The sequence below is a fragment of the Tursiops truncatus genome, chromosome 11 (genome assembly GCF_011762595.2).
Source record: "Tursiops truncatus isolate mTurTru1 chromosome 11, mTurTru1.mat.Y, whole genome shotgun sequence".
Classification (NCBI taxonomy): domain Eukaryota; kingdom Metazoa; phylum Chordata; class Mammalia; order Artiodactyla; family Delphinidae; genus Tursiops; species Tursiops truncatus.
Window position 1 is genome coordinate 57,872,306 of NC_047044.1, and position 23,949 is coordinate 57,896,254.

Consider the following 23,949-nt stretch of genomic DNA (forward strand, 5'->3'; position numbering starts at 1 on the left):
ACTCTGTGCTTCCTCATTCACAACTTATAAGAAAAGAGAGAGCCTGTCTTTCCATGACGCTAAAGATTTAGGAAGTTTCTTTCCCAGAGCCCTCACTGAGGCTTTCCTTAAATCTCATTGACCCAGGGACTTCCCTGGTGGCACAGTGCTTAAGAATCCTCCTGCCAATGCAGGGGACAGAGGTTCAAGCCCTGGTCTGGGACATGCCACAGAGCAACTAAGCCCGTGCACCACAGCTGCAGAGCCTGTGCTCTAGAGCCTGTAAGCCACAACTACTGAGCCCTCGTGCCACAACTACTGAAGCCCATGCGCCTAGAGCCCGCGCTCCGCAAAAGAGGAGCCACCTCAATGGGAAGCCCGTGCACCCCAACGAAGAGTAGCCCCTGCTCACCGCAACTAAAGAAAGCCTGCACATGGCAACGAAGACCCAACGATGAAGACCCAATGCAGCCAAAAATAAATAAATAAATAAATTTATATTAAAAAAAAAATCACATTGACCCAAATGAGACCTGGATGGCTTAGGTTTGTCCATCTGTGGACCAGTCACTGACAACGGGGTAAATTGCCACGAATTGTTTAGATTAATCACAAGACAGAATGGGAATGTTGGGGAGACAGTCACAGTGCCTATTGCCCTGGAACATTCAAACCTCAGACTCCATGCTATTGAGAAGGTTAAATCTAGGTCAAAAATAAATTTTCTTTGTTGAAGACACAAAAATTTACTAGGGGGAGTAGCCATACTACCTATAGCTAGGTAATATTTTGAGATATTAATTTACACATTTTCATTGCTCCTTGGTTTCTTATTTCCCCTTTCCCCACTCAAGCAAGGAGCCAATTTGGTACTTCTTTACCTAGGGTGAGACATCTAATGGAATAGAATAAATACATTTCTTGTACTTCCTCCAGATTTAGTTTCCCCCAACCTTAATATCTTTAATAGGATTTAGGGAAAGAAGCAAAAGGGAATGTGTCTTGTGGGTTTATACAATGTCTCAGAGAAGCAGGGCCTTTCCCCTAAGACTAGAAGATTCACTTTGGTTAATTCTGATGAGGGAAGACCAGGGTTCACTTTTTGGTAGTATGTTGGGGAAGTGGCAAGACTCAAGATAGTCCCAGCTGCGTTGTGTGTTTAGGCACATGAGACTCTGGGTGACCTCACAGAAGACACATGTGTCCCACCATGGCAGGAAGGCAGTAGAGATTCACCAGATATAAAGGGCATGTAGGGACTTCCCTGGTGGCGTAGTGGTTAAGAATCCATCTGCCAATGCAGAGGACACGGCTTCGATCCCTGGTCCGGGAAGATCCCACACGCCACGGAGCAACTAAGCCCGTGCGCCACAACTACTGAGCCTGCGCTCTAGACCACAAGCCACAACTACTGAGCCTGTGTGCCACAACTACTGAAGCCCGTGCACCTAGAGCCCATGCTAACGAGAGAAGCCACCGCAATGAGAAGCACGCACACCACAACCAAGAGTAACCCCTGCTCGCCACAACTAGAGAAAGCCCGCACGCAACAATGAAGAGACAACGCAGCCAAAAAAAAAAAAAAAGGCACTCTGCTTACTTATATTAAAAAAAAAAAGGCATGTAGACTGGAACAATAAACATTTTTTTTTAATTTTCTTTTATTTATTTATTTATTTTGGCTGCGTTGGGTCTTCGTTGCTGCCTGCGGTCTTTCTCTAGTTGCAGCGAGCAGGGGCTACTCTTCATTGCAGTGCGTGGGCTTCTCATTGCGGTGGCTTCTCTTGTTGCAGAGCACGGGCTCTAGGCACGTGGGCTCAGTAGTTGTGGCTCATGGACTCTAGAGCCCAGGCTCAGTAGTTCTAGCACATGGGCTTAGTTGCTCCGCAGCATGTGGGATCTTCCCAGACCAGGGTTCGAACCAGTGTCCCTGCATTGGCAGGCAGATTCTTAACCACTGTGCCATCAGGGAAGTCCTGGCACAACAGACATTTAAGAGGTAACCTATGCAGATAGAAGACTTAGTTTTTTGCTCTGAGGGCTATTCCCCCACCCCATCATTAATAGTTGAGGTAGTTCTGAATTTGTGGACTGAAATTTATAAGTGCTCCAATTTTACATTTTAGTTTATTTCATATTAGGATCACAACTTTTCTTATATAGCTTTTGTATTTTCCTAGAGTTTTAAATTGGCTTTCCTTTTCTTATTCACTTATTCAGCCTCTTAATCAAATTATTTCCACATTTTTTTTTTTTTTTTTTTTTTTTTTTTTGCGGTACGCAGACCTCTCACTGCTGTGGCCTCTTCCGTTGCGGAGTACAGGCTCCGGACGCGCAGGCTCAGTGGCCATGGCTCATGGGCCCAGCCGCTCCGTGGCATGTGGGATCTTCCCGGACCGGGGCACGAACCCGTGTCCCCTGCATCGGCAGGCGGACTCTCAGCCACTGCGCCACCAGGGAAGCCCTCCACATTTTTTTTTAAAGCAGAGAAGTAATGTGACCTGATTTAAATTTTTTAAAGATCACTGTAAGAGCTCTTTGGAGACTGAAATGAGGGGACAGTGGTAGAAGCAAGGACACCCTCCAGAGAGACGATTGCATAATCCAAGCAAGAAATTATTGTTACCTTAGGTTAAAGTAGTGGAGTGAGGATGATGAGAATGGATGAAATCAGTGTATAATTTGGTGGTAGAACCATTGAACGATTTTAATCAGTTAGTCTGAATAAATTCAAGAAGAATTTACTGTGCTCTTACTGTGTTCTGGGCATAGTTCTAAATGCCAGAGTTATAGTGGTGGACAAGACAGACAGAGCCCTTGCCCTCAAAGAGTTTCTATTCTGATGGGGGGAGGAGTTGGGGAATAGACATATAAAGAAATGAATGAAATAATTTTATATACTGATAAATGTCATGGAAAAGAGAAAATATAGTAATATAATTAATAGAAGACCAGGGAGGCTGCTTATCTTTTGAAACAACCAGTTATTGAGGCAAAATTTATATATAACAAAATGCATTCTTTAAATTGTAAAGTTTGATGAGTTTTGACGTACGAATATACCTGTGCATCCACCATTAGTCAATATATAGAACATTTCTCTCACCCTAGAAATTTCCCTGGTGCCCTTTTGCAGTTCATCCTCCCTCTCCTCTGCCTTAGCTCCAGATAACCACTGACATGCTTGCTGTCACTATAGATTCATTCTGAGGCTACTTACTTTTAAAGAAGATAATTTTGCTGCCCTTAAGGAATGAGTTGGAATGAACTGGACTGGAGGGGTACAAGAGGAGCAAGACTAGAGATGGTGAGACAAATGTAACAACAAAATCATAGAAATAATAATAATTAGCATTTATTGGACATTTACTCTGTCCCAAGCACTGTGTTTTCCAAATACTATCCATTTAATTTTTATTTAACCCCTGCAACAAGCCCTGTGGTTTTATCCCTATTTTATAAAGGAGGAAACCAAGACTCAGAAAGTTAAGTGATTTGTACAAGATTACATAGCTAATGGGGTTTCCCTGGTGGCACAGTGGTTAAGAATCCGCCTGCCAATGCAGGGGACATGGGTTCGAGCCCTGGTCCGGGAAGATCCCACATGCTGCAGAGCACCTAATCCCGAGCACCACAACTACTGAGACTGCGTTCTAGAGCCCGCGATCCACAACTACTGAGCCTGCGTGCCACAACTACTGAAGCCCACGCACCTAGAGCCCGTGCTCTGCAACAAGAGAAGCCACCGCGATGAGAAGCCCATGCACCACAACGACAAGTAGCCCCCACTAGCCACCCCTGCTTGCTGCAACTAAAAAGAAAACCTGCGCACAGCAACGAAGACCTAACACAGCCAAAAATTAATTAATTAACTAATTTAAAAAAAAGATTACATAGCTAATAAATGGCAGAGAGGATTCCAGTCCCTGCCGTTCACCACACACTACAATAGCAAACACTTACATAGTGGTTACTGAATACCAGGCACTGTTCTAAGCACTTTAATATTCACAACAACCTTGAAAGAAGGATATTATTATTCAGTTTTAATGAGGAAGAAACTGAGACTCAGAGAGGGTAATTACATACCTTAAAAGTAACTGGCAGAGCAGGTCCTTCTATTTCTGAATGCTATTCGTTGAGCATGTGCTTAATTTCACCCTGGGGAGCACCTCTGTCCACACACATTTGTAGCAGGGTTTTCTAGCCAGCAGCTGTGATGTGGCTTTTGCTTCTGTTTCCATAAACCTTCTGAACCTCTTCTAGCTAGACTTGCATGGGCCTCTCTTCCAGCTCCTTCCCCATGAAAGGAGGGGAGCCTCTGTCCTCCATGGCCTCCTTTTCTCCTATGGGGCATGCCTGCCTTTCCCCTGAGCCTCAGCTGTCTGATCTCCTGTCAACCTCAACTCAGAAGTGATGGGAGGTGGGAGGACAGAGCACCATCCAGAGTAATTGGGACTTGCTGGTCACTGAACTATTGCCTGGCCAGAATATTTGAGATATTCTTGGGCAACGGCAGTGTAAATACTGCATCTGGACCAGAACAAAATGATACAGAGAATTTTAATGCCAAACTTGAAACAATAACAAAATGTTCCTTTTGGAATTTCTGACAGAGGAACAGGAGGAGTGAGGATTTTTTTAAATTGTGTGTGTTTATTTAATAGTCAGGGACAAGTTTCAACCAGGAAATGAATATGAACTGCAAGTAAACAATTTTCAAAGGCAGAATTGAGACTCCACTTAGGAGACATTTCAGAGGGCTTTGTAGGTAAGGAGAGAAATGCCAACTCTTCCAAGGTTGCCGGGAAAGGAGAGATCTGAATTTCTCCTACTGAAGGAGGAGGAAAACTCCCCCAGGGGGTTCTTCCATCTTCTGCACTGTTATCTGCGAAGACCAGTGAGGGGTGAGCCACCTCCAAGACAACTATGACTTAATTGTGACATGGGACTCAGGCTTTGGGAACTTGCTGGCCAGGCAGCTGGACCTGTGAGGCTTGAGGGTGCTGGCTGCGTGTCTGATGGGGAAGGGGGTGCAGCAGCTGAGGAACCAAACGTCAGACAGGCTGGGGACATCCTGGATGTCACCAAGACAACATTGCTGTAGCCACCCACTGAGTAAAGGAGTGTGTGGGGGACAGAGATATGACTTAGGTATATTTCTCTTAATCTGGATGTCCTCTTATTCCAAGTAGTGGCCCCATGAGATGACACCAGTCTATTAAATGAGGGAGAGATACTATCAAGTTATAAAATGAGCTCTTAGTTATTTACTTTGACAGAAAAGAGCAATCGTCTGGATCCAAGACAGCAGCTGATTCTACTCAGTCACACTCCATGGCATGTAGCTGTAGGTATATAAACATGCTTCATATAAGTACAAACTATTTAATAACAAATCATGTTTGTATAGCACTTCACAGTGTTACAAAGTTCTTATACATACATTACGCCATGTCCTGTTTCAAGAACTTTGATTTCACCTCAGATCATTTGAATACTTTTAATGTGGAAAAGCAAGACCCACAGCAGAGGTCTTTGCTCAGAGCTCCTGCACATGCTGGTGCAGTGAGACATGGGAGTTGAAGTCTGGATACCTGTGATAAAATTCTCCACTCTGGGGCTTCCCTGCTGGCGCACTGGTTGAGAGTCCGCCTGCCGATGCAGGGGACACGGGTTCGTGCCCTGGTCTGGGAAGATCCCGCATGTCGCAGAGTGGCTGGGCCCGTGAGCCATGGCCGCTGAGCCTGCGCGTCCGGAGCCTGTGCTCCGCAACGGGAGAGGCCACGACAGTTAGAGGCCCGCGTGCCGCAAAAAAAAATTCATCTAACCCCTCAGTGATTCAATGTCTTTCCCAGTAAAGTGGGAATAATAGTATCTCCCCTCAAGCAGCTCTGGTAAAGCATACATGAGGTAATGTATATAAAAAACTTTGTAAAGGTGAGACGGAGCCAGGTGATGGAGCTGGGAAGTCACAGGCCAAGCTAGAGAATCAGTGCCCTGTCTTCTGTGCAAATGGGGAGACTTAGCAGTTTATGGAGAGAGGGGGTTCTTTTCCTACTCTCTCCCAAATTTCCCTTGTTCAGCCTGAATCCCCCTAATTTCTAGGACTTTGGACTTCTCTCTGCTGGCAGTGTCCAGCAGATTCCTATCCAAAACTAGAAGAGGAAGGAAACTGTTGACAAGGGGCTACAGGAGTAAATACCTGGGAAAGAAAAGAGAGTGAATAAGTTTCCAAAAGACAGAGGGGAAGGGACTGAGGTGGAAAACATTTCAAAAGAAAGAAACAACTTGACCTGAGCTTATATGAACCACCTGTAGATTCCAGGGTGACAGTTTTTTTGTGATGACTGCATAGTCATGGACACCCCAATGGTCCTGGCTCCAGACTCTTTATAGGAGGGACCTGAGAGAGGCGATTTGGGTGGATTCGGGCACCTGGACATGCTTTTTGCATGGCAAGCCTTTTATTTCCCTTCAAATAGTGGTTAAAAATCATAGATGTGGAATCAGATTTCCTGGGTTCAAATCCTCATCTGCCTCTTACTAGCTGTATGAACTTGCGCAAATTACTTAATCCCTCTGTGCCTCATTTTCCTCATATGCAAAAATGGAGATAATAATAGTATCTATTGCATAGGGTTGTAGCAACGATTAAATGTGGTAATATGTGGGATGAATTGGGAGATTGGGATCGACATATATACACTAATATGTGTAAAATAGATAACTAATAAGAACCTGCTGTATAAAAAAATAAATAAAATAAAATTCAATAAAAAAGACATGCAAAAAAAAGAAAAGTGTACAGCACATAGAATAGTGCATAGTCCACAGTAAATGCTACGTAATTATATGCTATATGGGAGGACAAATTCTCCCCAAATGACCCATTGGCACCACCGCCGATTATGAGGTTAGTCCCGGCGCAATCCCTCACTTCCACTTGCCTTTTCTGCGTTCTTTATGTCCATCCCCACAACCTTGGTGGTCTCATGCAAAGCCTCATGGAACACCCCCCACTCTTCCCAGAGTGGGTCCTGCCCAGACCAGGTCCCATGTTTTGGCTCTTCTCATCATCAGGTGATCTCCATTCCATGGCCTGCTCCCTCTTGGTTATCTATCTCAGAAAGTCATTTCTGTGAAGGGTAGGAGGAGAATTGGAGACCATGAGTACAGGGAGCTCCTCCAAGGAGTTTTGCTCTAATAAGAAACAGGGAAATGGGGCAGTTGCTGGAAGGGGAGCAGAGTCAAGAGACTCCATTCATTTTGAAGATGGGAGAAATAGCATCATGTTTGTGTACCGATGGCAATGATACGATAGAGGGTGAAAGGAAGGAGAGAAAGGAGTGGGTTGCTGAGTTGGTATCTTAGAGTAGGAAAGAGGGGCTGGAAACTTTCAGTAGGAAAGAGTGCATAAGTGGAGGTGTTGGCTCCTGTCCACACCTTAGCTTCTCTCTGAGACTGGTTTCCTCTTCACAGTGACACATGGCCTTTGACATCTCCGAACCTCACATCTCATAGCTTCATCATCATGGAGCCAAGTTAAAAACAAAAGTACTTGGATCAGATGACAATCCCTGAATCAGTTAATTGTAATCAGGGGTCGAGGGCTCTATCATAAGCCTAGCTTGAGTCAGAGGCCCTTCCCTTGATAAATCAATGGGAGCTGGTGTTGGGTGGGATCTCTAAGATGATGGTATCTTCCATTTAATCCATTTTGCGTTTATTTTTGCATATGATGTAAGAAAGTAGTCCAGTTTCATTCTTTTATATGTTACTGTCCAATTTGCCCAACACCACTTATTGAAGAGACTGTCTTTTCCCCATTGTATATTTTTGCCTCCTTTGTTGTAGATTAATTGACTATATGAGCATGGATTTATTTCTGGGCTCTCCATTCTGTTCCATTGGTCTATGTGTCTGTTTTTATGCTAGTACCATACTCTTTTGATTACTGTAACTTTGTATTATAGTTTGAAATCAGGAAGTGTGATGTCTCCAGTTTTGTTCTCCCCTCTCGATTACTTTGGTTGTTCAGGGTATTTTGTGATTCCATACAAATTTTAGGATTATTTGTTCTAGCTCTGTGAAAAATGCCGTTGGTGTTTTGATAGGGATTGTATTGAATCTGTAGATTGCCTTGTTTTTTTGTTTTTGTTTTTTCAACAATACTGATTCTTCCAATTCATGAGTATGGTGTATCTTTCCAGTTATTTGTGTCATCTTCTATTTCTTGCCTCAATGTCTTTTAGTTTTCAGAGTACAGTTCTTTCACTTCCTTGGTTAAGTTTATTCCTAGGTATCATTTCTACAATTAATACGTATGTGTACATTTTTTAATAGATGAAAAGGGCAGCATTTCAAGTTAATCAGGGTTGTGGGCCTCTCCAAGTCTGACACTCTTCAAATTCTTGGAGGCAGTGACTGTTTTCTACAGAATCTACTCTTGTAGCAGTTGCATATCCTTCCAGCCATCTGCTCAAGCAAGAATAGAGATTTCTTAGCTTGCTAGTGGCAGCATTTAGAAAGGGCATATTTGATCAGTTTCTTCTTCATCTTCAATTTATTACACTTTTTGGTGGCTTAGTTTGAGGTCTTAGAATTTTGATGTATTCTGCTAGATCCTTGTTCCTGGGGAAAAGTGTTTTTCTGCCTGTTTGGTTCCTGCATATGGCCCTTCTTGCAAGCCTGTGGAAGAGGCTGGTTCCTTCTCTTCCAGTTTCCGAACCCTCCTTCACTCTTTCACTGTGTTTTCACAAGGCAAGAATTTGTCTGAATCCCAGAGGCCACTCACCACAATGTCTGTCTCCCATCTATGTTTATGCCCTTCCTTCTCCAGCACTGGCATAGTCTTGGGCATAATAATTTCAAAATAATTTCCTGCCTTTTGCAACTTTATCTTGAAGAAAATTTCTTCCTCTTCTCCTGTCCAGGCAGCCTCATCAGGTCATCCTTTGACTCTCCAGTGTCCTGTCCTGTTTCAGTCCACAGCCTCATCATGGGAGCTTTTCATGAGCTCTGGGCTCAGATCTGGAACAAGAAGTCGGGAAGAGCCTCCCTTTCCATGACAGGATGGCTTCATTTCTCATTTGGCTTTTGTTCCTGGCATTTCTCATTTGGCTTTTGTCCTCCTTTACATGAAGAAAGAGAGGTTTAAGAATCACAACCATTCTCCCTAAGTATATACTGGTCTCCTTGTTTACTCAGCAGGAAAATGCTCCGTATCAGGGCTGGATAGAAATGTCTGCCTCTGCCTTTGTCTCTCTTTCCCTTCCTCCCTTCACCCTTCCCTCACCTTTCCTTCCTTCCTCTCTCTGTCCTTCCCGTCCTTTGTTCCTTTCTGAATGGTTAATGGATACATTTGGAAACAACTGCCCACACTCTATAGTCTCTGGATTGTATACAAGAGATCATGTTCTTATTATAGGATGTGGTTTCAGCTGCATGTCACAGACACCAAAATTAACTGTGGATTACACAAGACAGATGTTTCTTTCTTCCTCATGGAAAAACCTGGAATGATACAGTATCTCTTCTCTATTAATTTGTCAGGGGCTCAGACTCCTTTGTCTTTTTGCTCTGCCATCCTACAGTCCAAGGTAGCTCCAGCCAGCAGCAATGGGGAAAGGAAGGACAGGCGTCTGCCCTTTAAGGGCATAGCACATCTGGCTTGTGCTTACATGTATTGGCCAGAACTTAGTCACATTGTTACACCTAGCTGCAAGACAGACTGAAACTGTAGTCGTCATTCTGAGCAGCCATGAATTCACCTAAAAATTCCATTATTATGGATAAAGGGGAGAATATATAGTGTGGGACAGCTGGCAGTCTCTGCCACACAGAATAAGTCAATTCTTCTGTGACATCTTTAGCAACAGCTTCTTCCTTTATAGTCTTTGGTGATAGAAAGTTTTAATAATTGCATTTCTAAATCTATGGATCAAATGGTTGGAATTTGAGATTTCTCTGGATTGGACTTTCAGACTCTAGGAATTCCCCTTTCCTAACATACCTGGGCCTCTCTTTAACAGCAGAGATTTGAGAAGAGTACAGAGACATTTCTTATGATCAATCAGTTTTGGTCTTGGATTCCTTTGCAGTTAGAGAGCCTTACCTTTTTTTTTTAACAGTTTTGTTGTGGTATAAGTTACATACCTCAAATTCACTTATTGAATTTGATGTTAAGTGTACAGTTTGAGAATTGTTTACTAAATTCATACAATTTGTGCAACTATCATACAGTCCAGTAATAAAAAATTTTCTTCATCCAAACTGTTCTCTTGTGCCTGTTTGAAGTCAATTCGTACTTCCACTCCAGGTTCCTCTAGGCAACCACTGATCTGCTTCCTGTTTGTATAGATTTACCTTTTTTAGAAATCTTATATAAATAGAATCATACAATATGTAGCATTTTGTGTTGGCTTCCTTTATTTAGAATAATGTTTGGGGGCTTATCCATGTTGCTGCTTATCTTAATAGTTCCTTCTTTTTTATTGCTGAATTGTATTCTATAATATGGACATACCACATTTATTTATTTTTTTTTTTTTTTGCGGTACGCGGGCCTCTCACTGTCGTGGCCTCTCCCGTTGCGGAGCACAGGCTCCAGACGCGCAGGCTCAGCGGCCATGGCTCACGGGCCCAGACGCTCCGCGGCATGTGGGATCTTCCCGGACCGGGGCACGAACCCGTGTCCCCTGCATCGGCAGGCGGACTCTCAACCACTGCGCCACCAGGGAAGCCCATATCCCTCCTCCTTTTCCCTTTTGTAACTATAAATTTGTTTTCTATGTCTGTGAGTCTATTTCTGTTTTATAAGTAAGTTCATTTGTATCTTTTTTTGAGATTTCACATATAAGTGATATCATATGATATTTGTCTTTCTGTCTGACTTAGTTCCCTTAGTATGATAATCTCTAGGTCCATCCATGTTGCTGCAAATGACATAATTTCATTCTTTTTTTATGGCTGAGTAATATTCCATCATATATATATATATGTATGTATGTATACGCACACATATATAGATGTTTATATATATACCACATCTTCTTTATCCATTCATCTGTCAATGGACATTTTGGTTGCCTCCATGTCTTAGCTATTGTAAACAGTGCTGCTATGAACATTGGGGTGTATATATCTTTTTGAATTACAGTTTTCGTCTTTTCTGGATATGTTCCCAGGAGTAGGATTGGTGAATCATACGGCAACTCTATTTTTAGTTTTTTAAGGAACCTCCATACCGTTCTCCATAGTGGCTGCTCAAATTTCTTCTTGCTGTTAAATTCTAATTTAATTCCTCTGTGGTTGTAAAACAATCTTTGTATGATTTCAGTCTTTTAAGTTTTATTGAGACTTGTTTTGTGGCCTAGAATGTTATTTATTCTAGACAATGTTTAATGTGTGCTTGTGAAGAAAGTGTATTCTGTTGTTGTTCTATCAGTTAGACCAAGTTGATTGATAATGTTGTTCAAGTCTCCTTATCTTACCAATTTTCTGCCTAATTGTTTTATCAATACTCAAGAGACTTCCCTGGTGGTCCAGAGCTTAAGATTTCGCCTTCCCGTGCAGGGATGCAGGTTCGATCCCTTGTCTGGGAGCTGGGATCCCACATGCCTCATCCCCAAAAATCCAAAGACATAAAACAGAAGCAATAGGGACTTCCCTGGTGGTCCAGTGGTAAAGAATCCACCTTCTAATGCAGGGGACAACGTGTTTGATCCCTGGTTAGGGAACTAAGATCCCACATGCCGTGGGGCAACTAAGCCCACGCACACCACAACTACTGAGCTCTTGCACCTCAATTAGAGAGCCCTCATTGCCACAAACTACAGAGCCCACGTGCTCTGGAACCCGTGTACCACAGCAAGAGAGAGAAAACCCACACGCCACAACTAGAGAGAAGCCTGCATGCCCCAACCAAAGATCCCACATGCTTCAATGAAGATCCCGCATGCTGCAGCTAAGACCTGACACAGCCAAAAATAAATAATAAATATTTAAAAAAAGAAGCAATATTGTAACAAATTCAATAAAAACTTTAAATATGGTTCACATCAAAAAAGAATCTTTAAAAAAAATACTCAAGAGAAAAACATTGGAATCTTCAACTATAATTGTTGAGTTGTCTATTTTCCCTTTCAATTCTGTTCATTTTGCTTCATGTTGTTTTGGGGTTCTGTTGTTAGTTGCATATACATTATAAACTTTATACTTTTCAGATGTAATGATGTTGTAAAACGTCTCTATTTGTCTCTAGTAATATTTCTATTCTCAACGTTGATTAATATAGCCATTCAAGCTCTCTAACAATTACTATTTGCATGGTATACCTTTTTTGATCTTTTTACTTTCATTCTGTTTGTGTCTTTGGATCTAAAGTATATCTCTTATAGACTGCATATAATTGGGTCTTGCTTTTGTATCCAGTCTCACAATTTCTACCTTTGATAGGGGAAGTTTAGTCCATTTACAGTAATATAATTATCAATGTCACTGGATTTGTATCAAACACTTTTATTTTCCTTAGGTCTTAGTTTATTTTTTTTTTCTGTTCCTCATTTCCTGCCATCTTTTGTGTTAAAATTTTTTTAGCGTACCATTTAAATTTCTCTCCTGATTTCTAAAAAATTTTTGAAATTGTTATTTTCTGAAATGTTGGTCTAGAGTAGTAGTTTTCAACTGGTAACAGTATTGCTTCCCCACTCCCACCAGAGGACATTTGGAAATGTCTGGAGACATTTTTGGTTGTCACAGCCCGGGAGGACATTCAGGGTTCAGCCAGTCCTCAAATTAGCATTGGCTTTAGCTCTCAGCTTGGCTCTCCTAGGTCTCCCCATGCATGTGCATAGTTTTCCAGTCAGCTGGCTCTGTGTGAAGAGCTTATTCCAGCCCTTCAATGGCACTCTCATTTCCAGGCTCTCACTGTTAAATTTCTTTTTTTTTTTTCTTCCCATTTTTAAAGTCTTCCTTGAATTTGTTACAATATTGCTTCTGTTTTATGTTCTGGTTTTTTGGCCCCAAAACATGTGGGATCTTAGCTCCCCGACCAGGGATTGAACCCTTACCCCCTGCATTGGAAGGCGAGGTCTTAACCACTGGACCGCCAGGGAAGTCCCACCTCACTGCTAAATTTCTGACTGGTCTGTTGCTTGCCCCAACCAGGGCCACAAGCGCAGGCTAGAAGAGCTCTGGGTTTTCCCTGTCCATGTCCTACCAAGTTTGCTACTTCTACTGGTAAGGTTGTGGTGTGTTTTTGCCTTCTGCCTGAAATTGTGCCCACCCCCCTCTGGCAATAAAGCTGCTGACTTTCTGGCCAGCTCTGCTGAGTGAGGACAGCGGAGCAGTCTCAAGCAAGATCATAGATTCCTGCTGATCTCACTGGAAGAACTAGAAGTTTTTCATGAATAAATGATTCTCAATTTGTTGTTTACTTTTGGTTGATTTCCAGAGATCTTAAACCATTATTTTTGACAGTTTTGTCCAACTTTATACTTGGTTTTGGAGAAGAGGATTTGCCAACCTCTTCACTCCATGGTTAAAGTCCCCCTACTACTTTGGAGGTGAAGTTTCTGTCATAAAACCTGGCAACTTTAGGACAGCCATTTCTTTCCCAAAAGGGTAAACAGCATCCTTGAGGATACCTGGGACCATATTTCTCTGGAAATCAGAAGATAGAAGTTCTTTGAAAACTGTAGGCCCTCTGTCACCAGCATTCAAGCAAGTCTTTTTGACTTTGGGTTCAAGAACAACTGATTCTGAGCCCCAAACAGGGCTGTGATCCTTGAGGGACAAGTCCCTCAAAGTTGGCTGGTTTAATTCCCAGAGAATTAGTTTCCTAAGGTCTTACACAGTGATAGCCGCTCTCCCCAATATGTTAGTCTTCCCCATTCTCCCATCTACACACACACAAACACACACACAAACACATACACACACACACACACACACACACACACACACCTGTACGTGAACATAGACATACCAGCAATTTGCTTTCTAGAGCAATCCAACTCTGGCCTCAGTGAGACCAGTAAACTATATCTGGGGTGCCCTAAGGTAGGCCTGGATGGGGCTGCTGCAGACATTCTCCAAGTGCCAAAATCCAGGGCCACACCTTACTCACTGGTTCAGTTGATTTGTGTTGAAGCACTACTGTGGGGGCTGGCACTGTGCTAGGGGCTGGGGATATGGTGGTGAGCATGCCACATACGGTTTCCACCCTAGAGGAACTTACAGTACCAAGGAGTAGACACAAATAAATAAGCACTTGTAATAAAGTGTTATGGAAATAATGGCAGGAGAGGTACAGGCTGTTAATAGAAACTTATGCAAGACAGGAGCACTTAATGTAGACTTGGGGGATCAGAGGAGGCTTCTTGGAAGAAGTAATGTCTGAACTGACTAGGGAATGAGTCAGAGTTAGGTAGGCAGCTAGTTTACACTGTGTATTATTCACAAATTTTCAAATCAAGGCTGAGTTTTAACTCGGCCTCCCACCCATTCAGCTTCCTTCTAGATCACCTCCTTTATTTTGCCTCCTTGCCTCACTCTACCTATATAATTTGGTATGTGATCTTCCAGGAATGTTGGCTAATTTTAATCCATCTGAGCCAGATGGATTTAGAAAGATAAGGATACAACAATAAAAACAATCCTTGACTTAATGATTGAGAAACAGAATCCCAAATTTCCTGACAGCTTCTGAGTATGATATGTAAAACCAGTTGAATGGGCATCTCTGGAAGAGATGCATGCCCCTGATGGGGGTTGGACTAGATCACCATGAAATTCTAGTCCTGGTCTACCATTGAGTAACTGGGAGATGCTGGGCAAATTTCTTAATCTTGTTATTGTTTTTTTTTATTAGTAAAAAGAAAAGGGTAAGTCAGTCCCCAGTTGCCTTCCACCTCTAGTAAAAAGTAAATCAAGTGCTTTTGCAAAGCTAAATACAACTAATCCAGACTGGGCAGTGTCATGGAAAGCAAGCTGAGGTCTGTACTAAAATGAGAAAGCGTCTACCTACAGTGCCATGGTAGAGTTTAGGAATAAAACTAGAAGGCTTGCACTCTACCCCAGCAGCTCTCTCAAGGAAAGGTGCTTTGTCAGGCATATTTTCCCCTTATAACAATGTTGTTTATGTTGTTCTTAAGTGGATATCAAAGGGAGTGCTTGATTATACATTGAGAAAACCTTACCTGTGCTACAGATCCTGAGGTCTCATCTGCTTTTCTCGTTTACCTTAAGGTTTGTTCATACCTTAAAACAAGTGAACAAACAAGCCAAACACATACATACATGCATGCACCCTTTTATTGTTTTTCCTTATTATATAAGCAATATATGCGCATTGTAAAAGACTAGAACACATGAATAACAAAAGTGAGGAAATAATAGCATAATTCTACCACTCGGAGATAACCACTTAATATTTTTCTGGCTATACATTCAGAGTTTTCTTTATCATGTATATGCTTTAAAAATGGGTCATAAGGACTTCCCTGGTGGCCCAGAGGTTAAGAATCCGCCTGTCAATGCAGTGAACAAGGGTTCGAGCCCTGGTCTGGGAAGATCCCACATGCTGCGGAGCAACTAAGCCCATGTGCCACAACTACAGAGCCTGTGCTCTAGAGCCCGCGAGCCACAACTACTGAGCCTGCATGCCACAACTACTGAAGCCCACGCACCTAGAGCCCGTGCACCGCAATAAGAGAAACCATCGCAATGAGAAGCCCGCGCGCCGCAGCAAAGAGTAGCCCCCGCTCGCCGCAACTAGAGAAAGCCCGAGCACAGCAAGAAAGACTCAACACAGCCAAAAATAAAATAAAGTAAATTAATTTTTAAAACAATTCTCTAAAAAAAATGGGTCATAGTGTTCTTATGATACTTTTTTCTCTTAATATATAAGTACTAAATATCTTTTATGTCATATTTAAATCACATAGCTTTTATTGTATTAATATGCCACATTTTATTTATTCTTAACTGGTTTTATTCTTTCCAGTTTTTAGCAATTATCCACAGCACCGCAAGGTGGTTAAATGTTTAAGTTGTTATTTTTACCTTAGGATAAATTTTTGAATAAAAATGATGGTTTAATGGGCATACATAAATTATGTGGGTTTTTTAAATTTTTAATGAACCAAGAAATTACCCTTAGCCCCCATAATCAGTGTATGAATACCCATGTCCCTGAGTTCTTGCTAACCTTGAACACTTACACTAAAAATGAAACAAAGCAGGGACTTCCCTGGCTGTCCAGTGGTTAAGACTCCACACTACCAATGCCAATGCAGGGAGCACAGGTTCTATGGGGGAACTAGGATCCCACATCCCATGTGGCCCAGCCAAAAAAAAGAAAAAGAAACAAAGCAAACAAGACACTTGGTCATAGCAAAGTCATTCTTGTTTTACTTGGCATTTCTTTAACCACTGAGAAGGTTAAGTTTCTTTTCCTAAGTATATTGATGCTTTTCTCTTTTATAAAGTGAGTATTCTCATCTTTTGCTTATTTTTCTGTAGAGTATTTGAATGCCTTGCGTCATATGGGAATTAGGTTACCCAGATTCCTGGGACTCAAAGCCCTCTTCCGTAATGATAGGTGTTAAATGAGGTTTTGTGTGTGTGCATGTGAGTAAGTGTGTATCCTTAAGCATGGCATTTGTGAGTAGAAAAAATTTTTCTGAGACTACTTTGATTGTTAAAATTAATGTATGATTTACTAAAGTTGTAACTAAGAACGTATTTTTCTTTAATAATTGGTTCATTTTGTAATCTAAGATCTGACGCAGCAAAAATAAATAAATAAATAAATAAAAATAAAGTTGCGTGTTATTCCTAACAGAGCTTGCTCTTTGTGGGGTAGCCCATTGTCGTGGTGAAGCACATGGTCCCTGGAGCCAGCTTGTCTAGGATTGAATCCTGGCTCCAACACTTAACCAACTGTGTAACCTTGGGCAAGTAACTTAACTTCTCTGTGCCTTGGTTTCCTTAACTCTAAAATGAGTTGATGTGAAGATTAAATGAGATGGTGTACACGAAATGATTAAAATTGCATCTGACATATAGTAAGATATGTTTTTATCATCTAATAATAATTGTGGAGTAACTTCTTTCTCATGAATTAGATGGGAAAGAAAGCCAACCAGCAGCTTGTTAAGAAGCTGGCATAAAGAATGGAAGAAATGGTTAGCTAACTCTTAAGTCTGTAATCTTTTGTGAATAGTAAAAGGCACAGACTTTTGAGCCCATTCAAACAGGATTTATTGATATTTCCTTTAACCAGGAAATGCTTACATAGCACTTGTTAGGTGCCAGACACTGGTCTATGTGCCTTACAAATATTGACTCATTTAACCTTCCTTAAAAAAACTTGCTGTTATTAACAGGCCCATTCTACAGATGAGGAACCCAGTGCGAGGAGAGCAGAGTTTCAACCCCGACTGTCAGGCTCCAGAGACATGTGGGATGCTGCCCATCCCCCCTCTTCAGACAGGATTGCAACTGCAGAGTAAGCGGACCAAAGAGGCTGGAGTCCAGTACTAACAAACAGTTCTGGTGCAAAACATTTTCTCACTTGTTTGCCTTGTTTAATTTTTTTCCTTCATCAGATTGGGATAAGAGAAGTTATAGCTTTCTTGACATGAATTGGGTTTAAAGTGTGCAGAATTTAATTTTCTTATTAGGATTATAAAGCTGGGAAACATAAACACCTGGGGTCACCAGGTCACTGCACTGCCCCAGCTTTGTAGCAAAGCTGTTACCGACCCTCTCGAGTCAGTTGGCGCAACAAGGGTCCTTCTGCTCAGTGTCTTTCGAGCCACTAAAACGAGACAGTTCAGTTCAGAAGCAAAGGAAAGCTTAATTCTTTGATCAAAGAATGGTCAGGTGCGAGCCCTTCCTGTAAGTGAGGTTCTCCCCCCAAGGTCGTGGGTGGGGCTGCTTTTTAGGGATCTTAGTAGGTGGGAGGGGGCAGAGTTGTTTTTCTTTTGTTTTTTAATTGTTGTTTTGGGTCTTCATTGCTGCGCGGGCTTTTCTCTGGTTGTGGCGAGCGGGGACTACTCTTCATTGCAGTGCGCCGGCTTCTCATTGCGGTGGCTTCTCTTGTTGCAGAGCACGGGCTCTAGGCACGCGGGCTTCAGTAGTTGTGGCACATGGGCTCAGTTGTTGTGGCTCGCGGGCTCTAGAGCGCAGGCTCTGTAGTTGTGGCTCACGGGCTTAGTTGCTCCGGGGCATGTGGGATCTTCCTGGACCAGGGATCGAACCTGTGTGTGCTGCATTGGCAGGCGGATTCTTAACCACTGAGCCACCAGGGAAGTCGGGGGCAGAGTTTTTGCTTGACGGCACAGCTGGGCTGCTCATGCTCCAGATCACTGTGCCTGGTGCAGCATCTCCGCACACGGCACACGGCTGCCATCTTGAATTGCAATGCCCTGTGCAGCGCTTCTCCACACGGTCCACCGAGCTGAGGTGTCAGGCGCAGCCATTACTCACTAGGAACTCTGGTCTGAAGTGCTGGCTGCAAGGCCTCTGCACGCGGCACCCTATGAGCGAGTAAAACAAGACGGACTCAAAGGAAAAGAAAAAAAAGTTAGACTTAATTTTGTTACCCAGATTCTTTTTTTATTTCCTGGGAATTGTTAATGGGCTTTGCTGGTGACAAAACCACAGTGAAGATAAGTGATTACTCTTAGTTATGTCAGGCAAATTAAGGGCTGCAACCACTTACTATGCTTGACATTTTGTGCTGGTAGTGAGTATATAAGAATTAAATTTGGTAAATTCCTGATTAGCCTGTAGTGTGTTTCATTTTGAAGGTATATTACTGTCCTTGGCAAAGTTTCTTCTCCTTTTAGAACTTTTGGAGCCACAGAGATTGTTTAATAAGTTCAGTGTTGGTTTGTTAATAAGAAATTAAAGAGGGGGACTTCTTGAGGCAATGAAAACTCCATGTTCCTTTTACCTCTAAGTCTAACCTGTAACAGAATTAAAGGACAGGGACTGTGTATCTTTGTCTCTATGTTCTTAGCACCTAACACAATACCTGGCACAGAGTAGGTGCTCAGCTCATGCTTGTTCCATTCAATTGAATCTTGGGGTGCAACAGAAATGTGCTAGGTTAAATGCTCAGTTCAGAGAAAATACACTGACTCTTAGCTGAAATCCTCATAGCAATTATCTTTGGGTAGTGAGATTCTTGTGCTTTTTATTTCCTTCCTTATCATTTTGATATTTCTCCAAAACCACAGCTCTAGTCTTTGCAACATATGACTGCTTATAGAAATGAGTGCCCTTCTCCTTATCTCGTTCCTTTTTAAATTGTGGTTTTTAATTTTACAAAAATTATATGGGCACAGCAGTCAAATAGTTGCTATGAAGAGGAAATGAGGACACCCTTTAGATTCTTTTAGTCAATTATTTTGGTATTTACCTCTATATATCTAAATAACATGCTTATGTTGCTTGTTTTTGATTCGTGTAGTTTCCATTGATTTCTCTATGGGGAGATAAGACTTTAACCTGTTTCACCACTCCCATCCCACCCCCAGGTACATTCCAATCACCCGCATCCTTGCAGAAATTTGGCCAGATTGTTACTCAGTGTTGGCATTATGCTGACTTTGTAAATAATTGTTTTTGATTCTCTGCACAATATTTTATTTTCTCTAGAGTTAATAATTATCTTTATTGGTAACCTTTTGATGTTTTACCACTAAATTGACCTTCTTCCCTTCTCCCTTCCCCCTCATCATTCATATTTAATTGATATTGGCTGGGTGCGGAACCCCGGAATGGAAAGCCCTTTCTTTCTGAAATTTTAAGGCATAGCTAGCTCCCTTCTCTTCTAGCTTTCATCATGGCTAGGGAGGAATCTGATGCCATTCTGACTCCTGACCCTTTACAAGAATCATGCTTCCCTCTCTGGATGTCTGTAGGATCTTCTCTGTCCTTGCTGCTCCTTATTTTCACTCTGATATGCCCCAGTGCCAGAGCCAGGGTCTGCTTTCACCCATTGTGCTGGGCGCTCCCTGGGCCCTATCAATCTGGAAATTCATGTCCTTCGTTTCTAGAAAATCTTACTGAATTTTTCCTTGATAATTTTATACTCTTCACTATTTTTGTGCCCTCTATCTAGAATTTCTATTATTTGGAAGTTACACTTCTATGGTTTTCTTTTCTGCATTCTATGTCTTTGCCTTAGCCCTTCCACTGAGTTTTCATTGTGCTATTGTAATTTCCGAGAGCTCTTTTTTGTTCTCTGATTGTTCCTTTTTTTTAATAGTGTTCTCTTCTTTATTTCTTTATTTTTATTTTTGGCTGTGTCGGGTCTTCGTTGTGGCATGCAGGATCTTCATTGTGGCATGCGGGATATTTTTGTTGCAGCAAGTGGGCTTCTCTCTAGTTGTGGTGCACGGACTTCTCTCTGGTTGTGGCGTGAGGGTTTTCTCTCTCTAGTTGTGGCGCGTGGGCACCAGAGCACATGGGCTCTGTAGTTTGCGGCATGCGGGCTCTCTAGTTGAGGCGCGCTGGCTCAGTTTTCCCGCGGCATGTGGGATCTTAGTTCCCCGACCAGGGATCGAACCCGCGTCCCCTGCATTGGAAGGCAAATTCTTTACCACTGGGCCACCAGGGAAGTCCCTAGTATCCTCTTCTTGCTTCATGTATGTAGTATTTTCTCTTATCTCTCTGAAGATATTGAGAATGCTTTATGTATATTTTTCCATTTGCATTTTCTGCTTCCTTCAGGTGACTTTATTCTGTCAGCTCATTTTGGTCTCTACCTTTCATACTTGATGTTTCCTTCTAAAGTCTGTTGATCCTTAGCTATTTGCTCACATTTAAGAGTGGGGAACTAAAGAACTGCAAATTGGTAGTGCTTGTCAATTATTATCTTTGCTATTTTGCTCTGACTGGACTATTTCAGTGGATACCTGATACCAGTGTCCTAGGCTGTTGTTGTTTTGGTTTTTTTTTTTTTCTCTTGGATTTGTCAAATTCCCTAGAGAAGCTCCTCCAGTCTCCCACCTGGAGAGAGTATCTCTGGCTGCCACCATTTTGGTTGCTAAATGTAGGAAGAATGCTGGGCCCAGGGTTTCAGTGCTCCTTATGTACATTTCACTCCATCCCATTTTCAGTACAATATCCATGCCCTCAACTCTGCCAAATGCCCAACCCCATTCTCATCTAGATACCTTTTGCTGTATCTTCATATTGTTGTATCTACACCCCCTCTTCCCAGGTGTGAGAGGGACAGTTGCTGTACATATTTGGGAGGGGATCCAATGGTCTGTTTCTTAAATAGGCTTTCAAACAATCCTTTTCTCCATCCCTTCTCTACCCCTAATTCCAGAGATATCTAGTGCTTCAATTCTTAAGCCTTTGGGAGTTCTTCAGCTAAACTGAGTTGCTTCTTAGGTCCTCCGTTGCTGGCTTGTTATTCAACATTTTCAATTCTGCTAAGTCATTTAACACTTTCCATTTGCTTTCTCTCTCCTAAAACTGTGATGCTGTGAGTCTTCTCTATTTCTTGTGGTTTTATTGCCTTATTTAAAAAGATATTTACTATCATTTTAGTGGATTTTCAGGAGGAAGCACACATAAATTAATATGCTAAAGCTGCCACTGTGTATTGTTTTTCTTACCATTCAATCTGAAATGTCACAACAGATGCACAAACAGGTTCTGGGAACCTGCTTTTGTTGTTGCTGTTTTTATTGAAATATAATTGATTTACAATGTTGTGTTAGTTTCAGGTGTACAGCAAAATAATTTAGTTATACATATATGTATATATATGTGTGTATGTATATATTCTTTTTCAGATTCTTTTCCCTTATAGGCTATTACAAAATAGTATGATTCCCTGTGCTATACAGTTGGTCCTTGTTAGTTCTCTATTTTATGTGTAGTAGTGTGTATATGTTAATCCCAAACTCCTAATTTATCCCTCCCCCCGCCTTCCTCCTTTGGTACCATGAATTTGTTTTCTATGTCTGTGGGCCTATTTCTGTTTTGTATGTAAGTTCATTTGTATCATTTTTTTAAGATTCCACTTATAAGTAACATCATATGATATTTACTTCACTTAGTATGATAATCTGTAGGTCCATCCATGTTGCTGCAAATGGCATTATTTCATTCTTTTTTTGACTAATATTCCATTGTACATATATATACCACATCTTTATCCATTCATCTGTCAGTGGACATTTAGGTTGCTTCCATGTCTTGGCTACTGCAAATAGTGCTGCAATGAACTTTGGGGTGCATGTACCATTTCAAATTATGGCTTTCTCTGGGTATATGCCCAGGAGTTGGATTGCAGGATCATATGGTAGCTCTATTTTTAGTTTTTTAAGAAACTGCCGTACTGTTCTCCATAGTGGCTGTAGCAATTTACAACCCACCAACTGTAGAGGAAGGTTCCTTTTTCTCCACACCCTCTCTAGCATTTATTATTTGTAGACTTTTTAATGATGGCCATTCTGACTGGTGTGAGGTGATACCTCATTTTAGTATTATAGTTTTGATTTGCATTTCTCTATAATGAGCAATGTGGAGCATCTTTTCAGGTGCCTTTTGGCCATCTGTATGTCTTTTTTTTTTTTTTTTGGCCGCACCACGTGGTATGCGGGATCTTAGTTCCCCAACCAGGTAGAGAACTTGTGCTGTCTGCAGTGGAAGCATGGAGTCCTAACCACTGGGCCACCAGGGAATTCCCATCTGTATGTCTTCCTTGGAGAAATGTCTATTTAGATCTTCTGCCCATTTTTTGATTGAGTTGTCTGATTTTTTAACATTGAGCTGTATGAGCTATTGGTATATTTTGGAGATCAATCCCTTGTTGGTTGTTTGCAAATATTTCTCCCATTTCTGTAGGTTGTCTTTTTGTTTTGTTTATGGTTTCCTTTGCTCTGCAAAAGCTTTTAAGTTTAATTAGATCCCATTTATTTTTGTTTTTATTTCCATTACTCTAGGAGATGGATCCAAAAAGATATTGCTGTGATTTATGTCGAAGAGTGTTCTGCCTGTGTTTTCCTCTAGGAGTTTTATAGTATCTGTTTTTACATTTAGGTGTTTAATACATTTTTGAGTTTATTTTCTGTATGGTGTTAGAGGATGTTCTAATTTCATTCTTTTACATGTAGCTGTCCAGTTTTTCTGGGAACCTGCTTGTGAAAGTGTTCATGACACCTACTCTGAGCATGGTGAAAAGTCAGGAGAAGCCACTTATCACACTGTCTAGAACCTTGCTATTTAAAATATGTTCTGTAGGGACTTCCCCGTCAGTCCAGTGGTTAAGACTCCATGCTTCCAATCTAGAGAATGCAGTTTTGATCCCTGGTCGGGAACTAAGATCCCACATGCCACCCAGCATGGCCAAAAAATAAAAGGTAAAAAACAAATAAATAAATAAAATAAGACAAAATAAAATATGTTCTATAGACCAGCATCACTGGCATTACCTGGGAATTTATTTTTAAATGCAGAAACTCAGCACCCCCCTCAAATTTACTGAATCAGAATCCACATTTTAACAAGATCTCCAGCCAATTCATAGCAAATAAAAAAATCAAGAAGCACTAAATCCGTAACAATGGCCCTTAATGTTCCATTCAACAGTATTAAGTTATGTTTGGAGATCAATTGACCAGGATCTTTCAACTTCAATTCACACAGCTATCCTTAGTGGTATGACCTAGGAAAAACAACGGTTAGTAACAAAAATTGAGTGATGATTTAGAACAGATGCTGGGACTTCAAGCTCTGAACATAGTTATGGCAATTATCAAGGTAAAGACTGTCTAAGTTATTCAAAAGAAGGCCAAATACAGACACAGTTTACTTTAGTGGAAAGAGTGTAAAGTGATGTATTTCTCATCCATCTAATTGGGAACCAGACTTTAAAAGGAAAGAATTTATTCTTATTACAAAACCCTGATAAATACATGATATTGACAAAGA